This window comes from Pseudorasbora parva, chromosome 15 (assembly GCF_024679245.1).
Source record: "Pseudorasbora parva isolate DD20220531a chromosome 15, ASM2467924v1, whole genome shotgun sequence".
In the NCBI taxonomy this organism is placed as follows: domain Eukaryota; kingdom Metazoa; phylum Chordata; class Actinopteri; order Cypriniformes; family Gobionidae; genus Pseudorasbora; species Pseudorasbora parva.
In genome coordinates, this window is record NC_090186.1 from 40,823,339 (window position 1) to 40,834,545 (window position 11,207).

Here is an 11,207-nt window from a genome sequence, read left to right on the forward strand (position 1 = left end):
CACACACACACACACACACACACACACACACACACACACACACACACACACACACACACACGCACACACACACACACGCACACACACGCACACACACGCACACACACACACACCAACCAAATTAATGGGAACTGATAGGACTGCACAAGTTAAAAACGACCCCAAGTAAACAAACAACTGCAGCAGAAGAAACAGAATTATCCGGAGAAAGACAGAACGAGCGAGGAAGAGATGGATGGCTAACTGAAGTGGCCAGCAGCAAACGCGCAAAAATGATTAATACGGGTAGAAATAATTGCATTTCATTAAGATTGATGAGACACCATTTAACCTCTTCTCTTTCTCTCTCCCTCCCTCCAGCGTTCATCCTCCACCACTCTGAGCTCCTCACTATAGCAACGACAGACAGTGATGGAGTGTATGTTATCCTAACAGCCAATCAAAAGCTCTGTTACAGACACACACACTAACAGACTACTAGGGGTTATTTTTCTTGGCCAATGAGATGTCAGAATTCAATCACCACCGAATGACAGAGAGCGAGGCAATTACAATAATCCATTTGTATTAACAGTCATTCAGCATCGTGTTATCACTTTTCATAATGTTATGATTACTTGGAGGTGAATCAGGGATATGACTAAAGAGATTTGAATAGTTTTAGAAAATATATTGGCAGATAGATAGATTAGGATATTATATTATTACTTTTTTTATTTATTATTTTATTTAATGTTAGTGTGCACATGTATTTTGATTCTCTGTAAAATTAGAAATGTTTGGGCAATACATTGTAACAATGTTGACACATAGGATGGGTTAATCTGATCATTTGCATATTAGTTTTATGCAAAAACAGCAGAAGTATGCATTTAAGGGTGTCTCTCTAAAAAAACTGGATGAGAAAATAAAAATAAAACATTGCAAATATTACAAAATGTGACATTAAAGGGGTACTTCAGCGCTGGGAAGATGAATCTGTATTTAAACTGGGTCATCAATGTAGTAGAAATGTGAAATTAATTTTGAATTTGGTGCTTTCTAGACTGAGAAAAGACAGAAAATGTATTTGTCGTCTCATGGGGATGAAAGACTACAATTCCCAGAATGCTTTGCTGCCCTGTGAGGCCACTTCCAAAGCCACCACTACTGGATTACTGTGACTGAGTTGAAGACACTACAATTAAAACCTGAACGTGTGTGTTCAATATAAATGAGTGAGTCACCGCGCGAGTGTCACAGCACTGAGCACTAACTGCAGGAGTGAGATAAATGAGCTGATGAGCCCTCGTGATGAGAGCTGAGGTAATCACGACTACACGCGCGGCATACATTCACACTTCATGCCTTTGCAAGCTTAACTTTCATAGAAATTAATTTAAGAAGTTAAAAGACTTCCATTGCTCACCATAGCTCCGTTTAAATGAGTGCCTGTAGCTGAGCTGAGCTCTGAGTGTGATCTCTATCCCCCATGCACGGGTTCAAAACATGCGGAAATGGCTCCCTCTGCTGGCTGTAGTCTTTAGCCTTTGGCCAAACATTCCTCCTATGATGCAAATATCGTCAATTTGCATCATAGGAGGAATTTTTCCAGAAATAAAATGCATAAATCTCTTGTCTCAGGGGGATATGAGGGGGGAAGCACAATCATTTGAATATACTCCAGGCTTTCTACCACAGACTGTAAAAAAATATGGACGACTCGACATCATCCGTTTCCGCTTGCCATATTTGAAGCTTTCAGGCAGCCTTGCACGGCGCGGACATCTAGGGACCGAGTCTGCGCAGTAGCGATTTCGGGACTGGAGTTGCGCAGTAGAGGGCAGGAAGTAGAGCAGGAAGTACAGTCGCGATATCAAAAGCCCGCCCACACTCTTGCAGATGCAGAACAATTAATTATGTTGGCGTGAAATAAACAGTTATGGAAATGTAGAAATTAAAGCTAAAGCTCTAATCTGCTCCCAAAAATTTCGAAAAAAGTCCGTTAGCGCCTCAGTGACAACTTCACTCAGAGAAGCCGTCAGTCTCAGCTGTCAATCATGACGTCACACCCCCCGTTTTTATAGCATCAAATAACTAACTCAAAGTAAACTTATTTTTAAAACGAACACCTGAAATGAAATCATCGTGATGATAACTGCCTTCAGTGACATAAACTACCTTTGGGGGAAAATTTTTGAAGTGTAATTTTATTATTTAGTTTGCCTCGCGTCCATTAGAAATCACAGAGGGGCGGCTATACTGGGACCGGTCACCGGGGGGCGATCGAGGCGCGAAAGCTTCAGTAAATGAGAGGGAGACTGCAGGCTTGGTTTCTACTGATACAAAGCCATATGCTAATCGCTGAAGTAACCCTTTAAAAAGTGTAGTCACCAGTTTTGCTAAAGTAACACTGTCCAACAGCGACACCCGCTGCTCAAGTTACAGCGGGACACCGTGTCTCTCTTGCCTCCCCTGAGCCCATTGACTTTTAACAGACCCGCTAAAGCGCGCAGTGGATTTGGTGGGGAGTAATTGAGAACGAATGGGGGGGGAGTCACGTTAGAGGAGGAAATGCCTACATCACGCTATGCTTGGACATGATCGGTTGTGATTGGATATGATTGGTTCGTCTCGTTTTTGCGCGTGTTCGTGAAATGGCCTGAATGAAGACATTGGGAAAACAAATTAAAAAGCAAATAAACTTCTCAGCCACTTGGATATGGCTGTTTTATTGCGTGTCAAAATTAAACTTCAAATGTCCTGAAAAGATGATGAGTGCAGGGTTTTTAGTCAGCAATCATCTTCGTGTCTGTGACTGACCAGTGTGTCCAAGCATGATGATAAATCGACTATTAAAAATAAAAGCTAAACTTTAGTTCACAAATACTATTTATTGTTTAAATTGTTACAGTCTTTAGTTATTATTTTGAAATGTGTACAAAAAACACTAACTTGATGACATTTGTTTTTATTTACATAGTATAAAAACACAAAATAGAATTGTATTTGATCTTATTTATGTAATTTAGCCAGGAAAATGAAGAGTAACGGTCATAAATGAACATTTGATTGATACATAAAAAAGAGAGGACTCTGCCTTCTCATTTAAAAACCACCACACACCACTGATGTGTATGTGTTTTACAAATAACCAGAGACAGAAATCAGAGATATCTGAGTAAATTCGTTCACCTTCACTACCCCTGTGCAAATCAAACACACACACACACACACACACACACACACACACACACACACACACACACACACACACACACACACACACACACACACACACACACACACACACACACACACACACACATAGAGAGACTTTATAGCAGATTAGAAAGGAAGAGCAATGTGGAAACGCAACGTGGCCAAGGTTATTAAAAAAAGGATGTAGCAAAGCAAGATGGCGAGTGCATGGCCCGGGGCATTATGGGAGATAAATGGTTGACCCGGGCGGTGTCAGGCCTGGATTGATGCTACTATCAGCAGTGTGTTCTCCCAACGATTTCACTCTCGCTGATAGAGTGTGTTATCTAGTTACTAGCATGAGGGCTTCGGCCCGCGGGCAAACGCAAGGTCAATCTCCGAGGACAATCTTTGTTGGACTAAATGAGAAAAAGAGCAGAGCCCAAAAAAAGAGAAAAGAGGGGAAGAAGGGAGAGGAATCAAAAGGCAGCTGTGAGGTCTACGTGATAAGATAAGCCAAATTACTCTCTTTAGCAGGATGAGCCGCGGGCGGCGGAGGGAACACAACTGCAGGGAAAGTTAAGCAGAGCACATCTCACCTGAGAAACACTCTTTACCTGGAAAACACACACACACACACCGATGTTTATTCACAGACGCTGAATATATGTGCTCCTGATATGCACATGAAACATGTCTTGTCTCCTGACTCTCTCTGCATGGAGTAAAATCATTCACACTGATAATACTGGGTAAAGTGTCAGAAAGAAAAAAATCACTATGAAAGCGAAGAAACGAAACAGTTTTCCCCAAAATTAACATTTTGTTATCATTTATTATGACCCTATTTTGAAGCCCATGTAGATTTCACATGCATTATAAGGAGGAGAGTAGCTTGTACATTTTGCTAAACGTCTCCATGGATATGACTTGTTTGTTCAGCACATCCCACAGATGCTCGATTGGATTGAGATCTGGGGAATTTGGAGGCCAAGTCAACGCCTCAAACTCGATGCTCTGCTCCTCAAACCATTCCCATTATCCTGCTGAAAGAGCCACAGCCACCAGGGAATATTGTCTCCATGAAAGGGTGGACATGGTCTCCAACAATGCTAAGGTAGGTGGAGCGTGTCAAAGTAACATCCACATGGATGGAGGACCCAAAGTTTCCCAGCAGAACATTGCCCAAAGCATCACACTGCCTCCGCCGGCTTGTCTTTACGGTCCAGTTCTGATGCTCATGTTCTCACTTTTGACGGTAGACAGGGGTCAGCACGGAGCCCCATACGCACGCACACACACACACACACACACACACACACACACACACCCATAAGCAACAAACTGGAATACACGGTGTATTCTGACACATTTCTATCAGAACCAGCATTACCAGCATTAACATTAATTAGCAATCTGAAATACAGTAGCTCGTCTGTTTGATCGGACCACACAGTCCAGCCTTTGCTCCCCACGTGCATCAATGAGCCTTGGCCGCCCATGACCCTGTCTCCGGGTCTCCACTGTTCCTTCCTTGGAGCACTTTTGATAGAGACTGACCACTGCAGACCAGGAACAGCCTACAAGAGCTGCAGTTTTGGAGATGCTCTGACCGTCGTCTAACATCACAATCTGGCCCTTGTCAAAATTTGCTCAAATCCTTACACTTGCCCATTTTTCCTGCTTCTAACACACATCAACTTTGAGTACAAAATGTTCACTTGCTGCCTAATATATCCCACCCACTAATAGGAGCCGTGATGAAGAGATAATCAGTGTTCACTTCACCTGTCAGTGGTCATTAGGGCTGTTTCGAATGCCATTTTTTGAGCTTCGAAGCTTAGGTGGCAATCAATATCGAATAGTCGAAGCTTCGGTGGGTGGGGCTAAATATATAATAATAGTGTCGGTTTGCATTTGTATCATCTTTCACGACTTCACGTTTCACTCTTCGGCATCGTAAATGTGTTGCGGCAGACCCAGTGGAGTGCAGTGTTGCATTTGGTGCAATATGATCAGGTGGCACACATTCTTTAAATATTAATAAACATTTAATAATCTTTTAAATAGAACAGTTTCCGGTATGCATTACACGGGCAGGTTTATGCTCCGAAAACGCACAGTGCACAAGTGATACAAAACACAAAGTCTGTTGAGAGCAAGAACTTTAATAAGGTATTAATAACCTTTCTTTAAAACAAATGAATCCCAAAACAGAAATTAAATTAGTGTAACACAGTGATTTCAACGAACTGTAATAAATAAAGAACACGGTAGCATGCTTATAAACAGTTGAATAAGAATAAATGAATTGTTTTTAAAATGACACAAAATGTAATATCTATTACAATCAGTTTTATTCTATATAAGGGATTTATTTTGTCTTATTCTCACTTTTTGTTAATTTAAATCTTTAAAATGCGCGATGCTTTTATTGAAATCATGTTGCGGTGTTTTTTTATTTTATTTATTAGTATTATTTCAAGCATGAGTGAGAATGAGTCCGCGACGGAAGTCACGTGTTGAAAAAAACCCCTGAATATTCGAATCTCAAAACTGAAAATCGAATGCCACCTCACCGAACGAATATTCGAATATTCTAGTACAGCCCGAGTGGTCATCATAATGTTATGCCTGATTGGTGATGTATGGCTACCAGTATTATTGTAGTATAATTGTTGATATACTTTTATAGATTTTGTTAATATTTCTATTTAGATTTTATTTTTACATTTTCTGTTTTTTAATTAAAGTTTTAGTAATTTTGTGTCTTTTTTCAACTCTCTCTCTCTATATAAAGTTTCCTATTGTTTATTTAGTTGTAATTAATTTGGTACTTCAAATTGGTACTTAAGTAAACTGAGGTTAAACAAAAATGAGAAATACTGCCTTGGCAACTAAATTAAATTTAAATACTTTTTCTATATTTAATTAAACTTTATTTCAGTTAAAGTTTATTCTATTTTATTTCAAGTAAATATTTTTTACAAAAAATACGTTTTGTTTTTTTTTAGTTTGAGTGAGTGATTTTTTTGTGAGAAAGATTTGTGAGAAAAATTGAATAATAGCCTACATGTGGTGTGTATCTGTTTTGTATGAATGAAGTAACACTGGATCTGACAAGAACAAAACCTGATGATTCATGATTTTGTTCCAGAGAGCATCTGGAGCTTCAGTGTCCTGTACAAAGAGTCACGTGATCAATGACACCTACAATTGAAATGTGCACAATCTGAACGATTGCTTCTCAATGTTGCATTTTTTCCCCCAAAATCTGAAAACATTCTGTTTACTACCAGGTTTAGATTAGATTTTGAGTCTCTGATCAAGTGTCTCAGACTTTTGGACCGAACGCTATTCAGCTCGAGCTGCTCTCCTCCACCACTAGATGGCAGTGCTGACTATGGCGCAAACCGAGAACTTCCCAACCTCTGAACTCTGGCTGAATATGGCTGCATCCCAGTTCACATAATCGATTCTAAATAATATACAATGTTAATTATCCTTAATAAAATTTGGATAAGTGCATCACAAATCAGAGTACTCGAAAAAGTAGGCCAAAAATGCCTGGATGATATAGTTTACACTTTCCAGTGGATTTTTTCTGCATGCTGTTTGAACTAATATTGCCCACAATCCCTTGTGCTACAGGAGAGATAGTTTGTGAGTACTTTTAAAGATTTAGACAAATGCAAACACAGGCATGCTGAAATGCAGCACGAACCAATAATTATGTTATAATGCATTTATTATGGTCCTGTAACTCAACCAGCTGTAATACTGTCACAGGTTTTATATATTTTTTTTGCACATTAGTGCAATTTTTTTATACATTATAAAATGTATAGCTACACTGTAAGGTGCCTTTGATAAACGTGTCTGTCAAATACATAAATGAGCTCAGCAAGACCGTCAGTGTTTAAAAGCAGTCTGTCGAGAAACTTTTATGTCATATGTCCCAAATACATCATACTGTCAAATCATATTTAGTATTTATTTTCACCATCCTGTTCCATACAAACTCTTATATGACAGTGCAGTCTTGCCATCAGCGCTGTCCTGTTTGTCTTTCCTGTGTAATATTGAAGTTCATTTGACTTCCTGTGATCCCATGATCCAGCGTGGTCATCTAAAAAAAAGTGTATTAGTTCCCCATAAGACAGGCAGCCATTCCACTTTAAAAGCTCAACGAGGCCTCGCTGAGAAAAAGTGACACAATTTCCTGTGCTTTTGCCTAAAGAGATTTATGGCTTCTTCTTTTACTAGCATAACATTTTTCATAGTTTGGAATTGACTGTTTTATTATTAAACAGTTAGACAAGCTCAGTTATTAAACCTTCGTACAGAAATATTTTGAATGATACAACTTTTACAAATTTGGCTTTGACACTGACTTAAGATTTCATAAATCGGGGATGTTTTTCCTCTTCCTGTCAGCGCTTGTAAATATTAGCCAGAGGAGATCCAGAGAGATTGTGCGCTTTTCAATTTCAGCTCCGGCACGACTGGATTATTCACTGAATACTGATGGATTATTAATGTTAGAGTCATGTTATGATGAGATATTAATTCTTGTTGTCAGTTATTGTTAGAATAAATTATGTCAAAGAGGTGGCTTTGAGCATTAGCTAGTGTGTTTGTGTGCTTAGCAGTCCTTTGGAAACAAAACTGTCCTAAAAAATGAGTTATATGAGAACAAATCTTCCTTCTGGGACATTTTCAAAGGATGAGCTGATGAATAAGTAAACTAATATATACAAACACGTTGCTCAAAAATGTGAGGTCGGTAAGATAAAAAAAAAATGTTTTAGGAAGTCTCTTCTGCTCAACAAAGATGCATTTATTTGTTTAAAAAATACAGTAAAAACAGTAATATTGTGAAATATTGCCAATTACATTTTTACCCCGTTTTTTTTAATATATATTTATTATATTACACATTTCTTGAAACCTTCACCCATTTTCTCATGACATTAAACACCAAATCTTCAAACTACATTCACAAAACCACCAAACAATCGGCTTAAAAGCATTTCACCTGCACTTAAAATCAAACAAATCTTTCAGATCATACACACAGCTAGCCAATGGGCCTATCCAAATACACACACTTGCAGTGTTGGCCAACTGAAAGTGCATGTATGCGACAGAAAGTAAGTGCGAAAGACTGTCCCATGTCTTAAAAATGCCAAAGTGCAGTGCCCTGAACATAAGCTGCATCTGAAATCCCATACATCCCTATAATACAGCAGGTGAAGAACAGCTTGTGAAAAAATAATTATGTCAGAATTCACAGTACACACAAAAGAGTAGGAAAAAAGTATCCAGATGACATACTACTTCCAGAGAAATTTAGAAGTGTCCATAAAATGGACACTTTACCATCCCATGAGGCCGAGGGAGAGGATTTGTGAAGCCGGTAGGTCACGTGATAATGACAACGACAACAACTATACTCATACTACACATACTCATAATGAACATACTTTAAACGGCCGTGAAGAAATTATTCATTCAAAATACTACTCTGAGATTTCGGACGCAGCCAAATATTAAACCAGCACTATCTCGAATGCAGCTTCGAAGCTAAGCGCATCCCATCATGCATCATGATCAGGAACTCGCACCCCCGAAATCATGCAATGTTGAGGAAAACATTCAGATAATTCAGTATAATTCATTACAAAAGTATTTTTAATGCATTAGTTATGCCTAGTAATGTATCTTATAATGCATTGTATGGTCTTATGTATAATTGTAAGTACAGTTAAAATACATTATAATACACCTTTAGAAAGTATGTGGTTAAACGTATGAAACTGTGGTTAAAATTATTCATTAAAATATATAATACATTATGATGCACATTATGAATACCTTTATAATGGACTATATTGTCACCAAACATTTCACAGTAAGTTAAATTAATTTGAGGTATTTTATATAATTAAGTAGTAAAACAAGTGTTGCACATTTGATTGGTGCAAAACGAGTAGGCGATGTACTGTATATAGCATTTGCAAATGCTTTTTATTACTTAATTAGAAGCACAAATTGTGTCTTCTGTTCCATAGGGACTACTGAAGAGACATTCAGAAGTTTATTTCAAATTGCAAAGTATTGAAAATTAAAATAAAACTTTGTAAACATTTATAGGTCTTGATTTTTGCAGAACTATAAGTGTGTGTCCCATCGGGTAATCAAAATATCTACACACACTTGCGGTCTTCACGCCTACTTGAACATTTGGGCCAAATATAGGAAATACATCAGACAAGTGGACAAGAGCAAAGACCACACGTATGGGTATTTGGACAGGCTCATAACACGAAAAATCCCACTGTCTGGATTTAAATACAGGCAAATGCTTAAGAGTCAATGAGTGGATCATTATTGCAGTGAGTATTGTTTCTAGCATGTTATATGTTTGGCGGCAGTTCTTCAACCCTAATAGATGAAGTAGCTTTTCATTTCTTAAACAACCATGTAGGACGACACATCATGGCCATATTCCAGGATGACAATATCCCGATTCCTCAGCTCAGATTGTGAGAGAATGGTTGAGGGAGAATGAAGATTCATTTCCACTCATGAATCGACTCCTCTGAGTCCAGACCTTAAACTCATTGAAAGTCTTTGGGATGTGCTGGAGGAGACTTTACAGAGAGCTGGCCTCTTGCATCATTACACATATAACATGCTAGAAACAACAATCACTGCAATTATGATCCAATCAAACTCTTAAAGCTACACTTTGATATTTTCCCCCATCTAGCGGTGTAAAGGTTTATGACCATCCAGTGAATAATAGTTTCTGTTCCTCTCAATTCTGATTTCGTTTTAACTCCTACGGTGGCTGATTTAGTCCAAGATTAACATGACAATCCCCCTCTTCACATTCGACACGGTGCCATCGAGTGTTAAAACGCGAAAGGCGAAGCTTGAATTTACAGGTATGTCCCTCTTTGGCTAATGTACTTTCAAGATGGAGGGGCAACATGGCGACCGGCATTCGAACCCCTCACCCGTATGTATTTTCAATGGCATATTATAAACTTACGAGAATACTTTATTACTTGAAAGAAGTAAATATACATTAATGAGCACATATATTTTTAAAAGAACTAAGTGTTTTTAGCTAAGAATAAACTAAAAAAAGTTAGACAGTGTAGCTTTAAGCTTATTAAAGGTGGGGTGTGTTATTTCAAAACTGTTTTACAAAACATACTCAGGCCGAGTCCAATAACAAACTTGTAGCCAATCAGCAGGTAAGGGGCGTGTCTAGTAATGATGGTGAGAAGAGAGCGCTCAGTGCACATCATTATTCAAAACGCACGACACCCATGACGGACATTAGCTGAGAACTAATATATGCTGGCTTTTGCTTGAATATGCTCGTGTGTCACGTTCGCTTGTTTGTTCATTTGTGATCGTATTGTGTCTCACTTCAGCGACGAAAAGACCCGTTCATTTCCACCGTATGGAGCGTCTAAATCTCCTCACTGTCTGTTTCAAGCGTCAGCTCACAAAATGTGTCCAACAAGTAAGATACTATACTCCTAATATATGTTTGTTTCCTCTTTTCATGATCTATATAACCCTTATCCGGTCATAATTGTAATATGTTGTTAGCTGGACTGTCGTGCTCGTGTAGCTACTATCGAGCTGTTCATGAGAACAGGTTAGTGTTTTTGTGATGGAAGGGGAGACTTTTTCATTGAATATTTGACCTTGATTAGTAACAGATTCTGCCATAATCGTTGCCTGGTTACGTATGTGTGGGGCGGAGCTATCAAAATAGGGGCAAGATATTTCTGGGGGTAGGGGCGTGTTTGTTTTGGTGATTTTGAAATATCAACAACGGTTACCAGAAAGCACTTACCCCACCTTTAAGCCATTCGCCTATTTAAATCAAAACTTTTTTTTTTTTGGCCGGTATAAACACTATCGATCATAAAATAATTTAGTAGGGTGAAAATATTGTATACTCTGTGTACTGCAAGTATAGTATTGTATTGAATATTGTT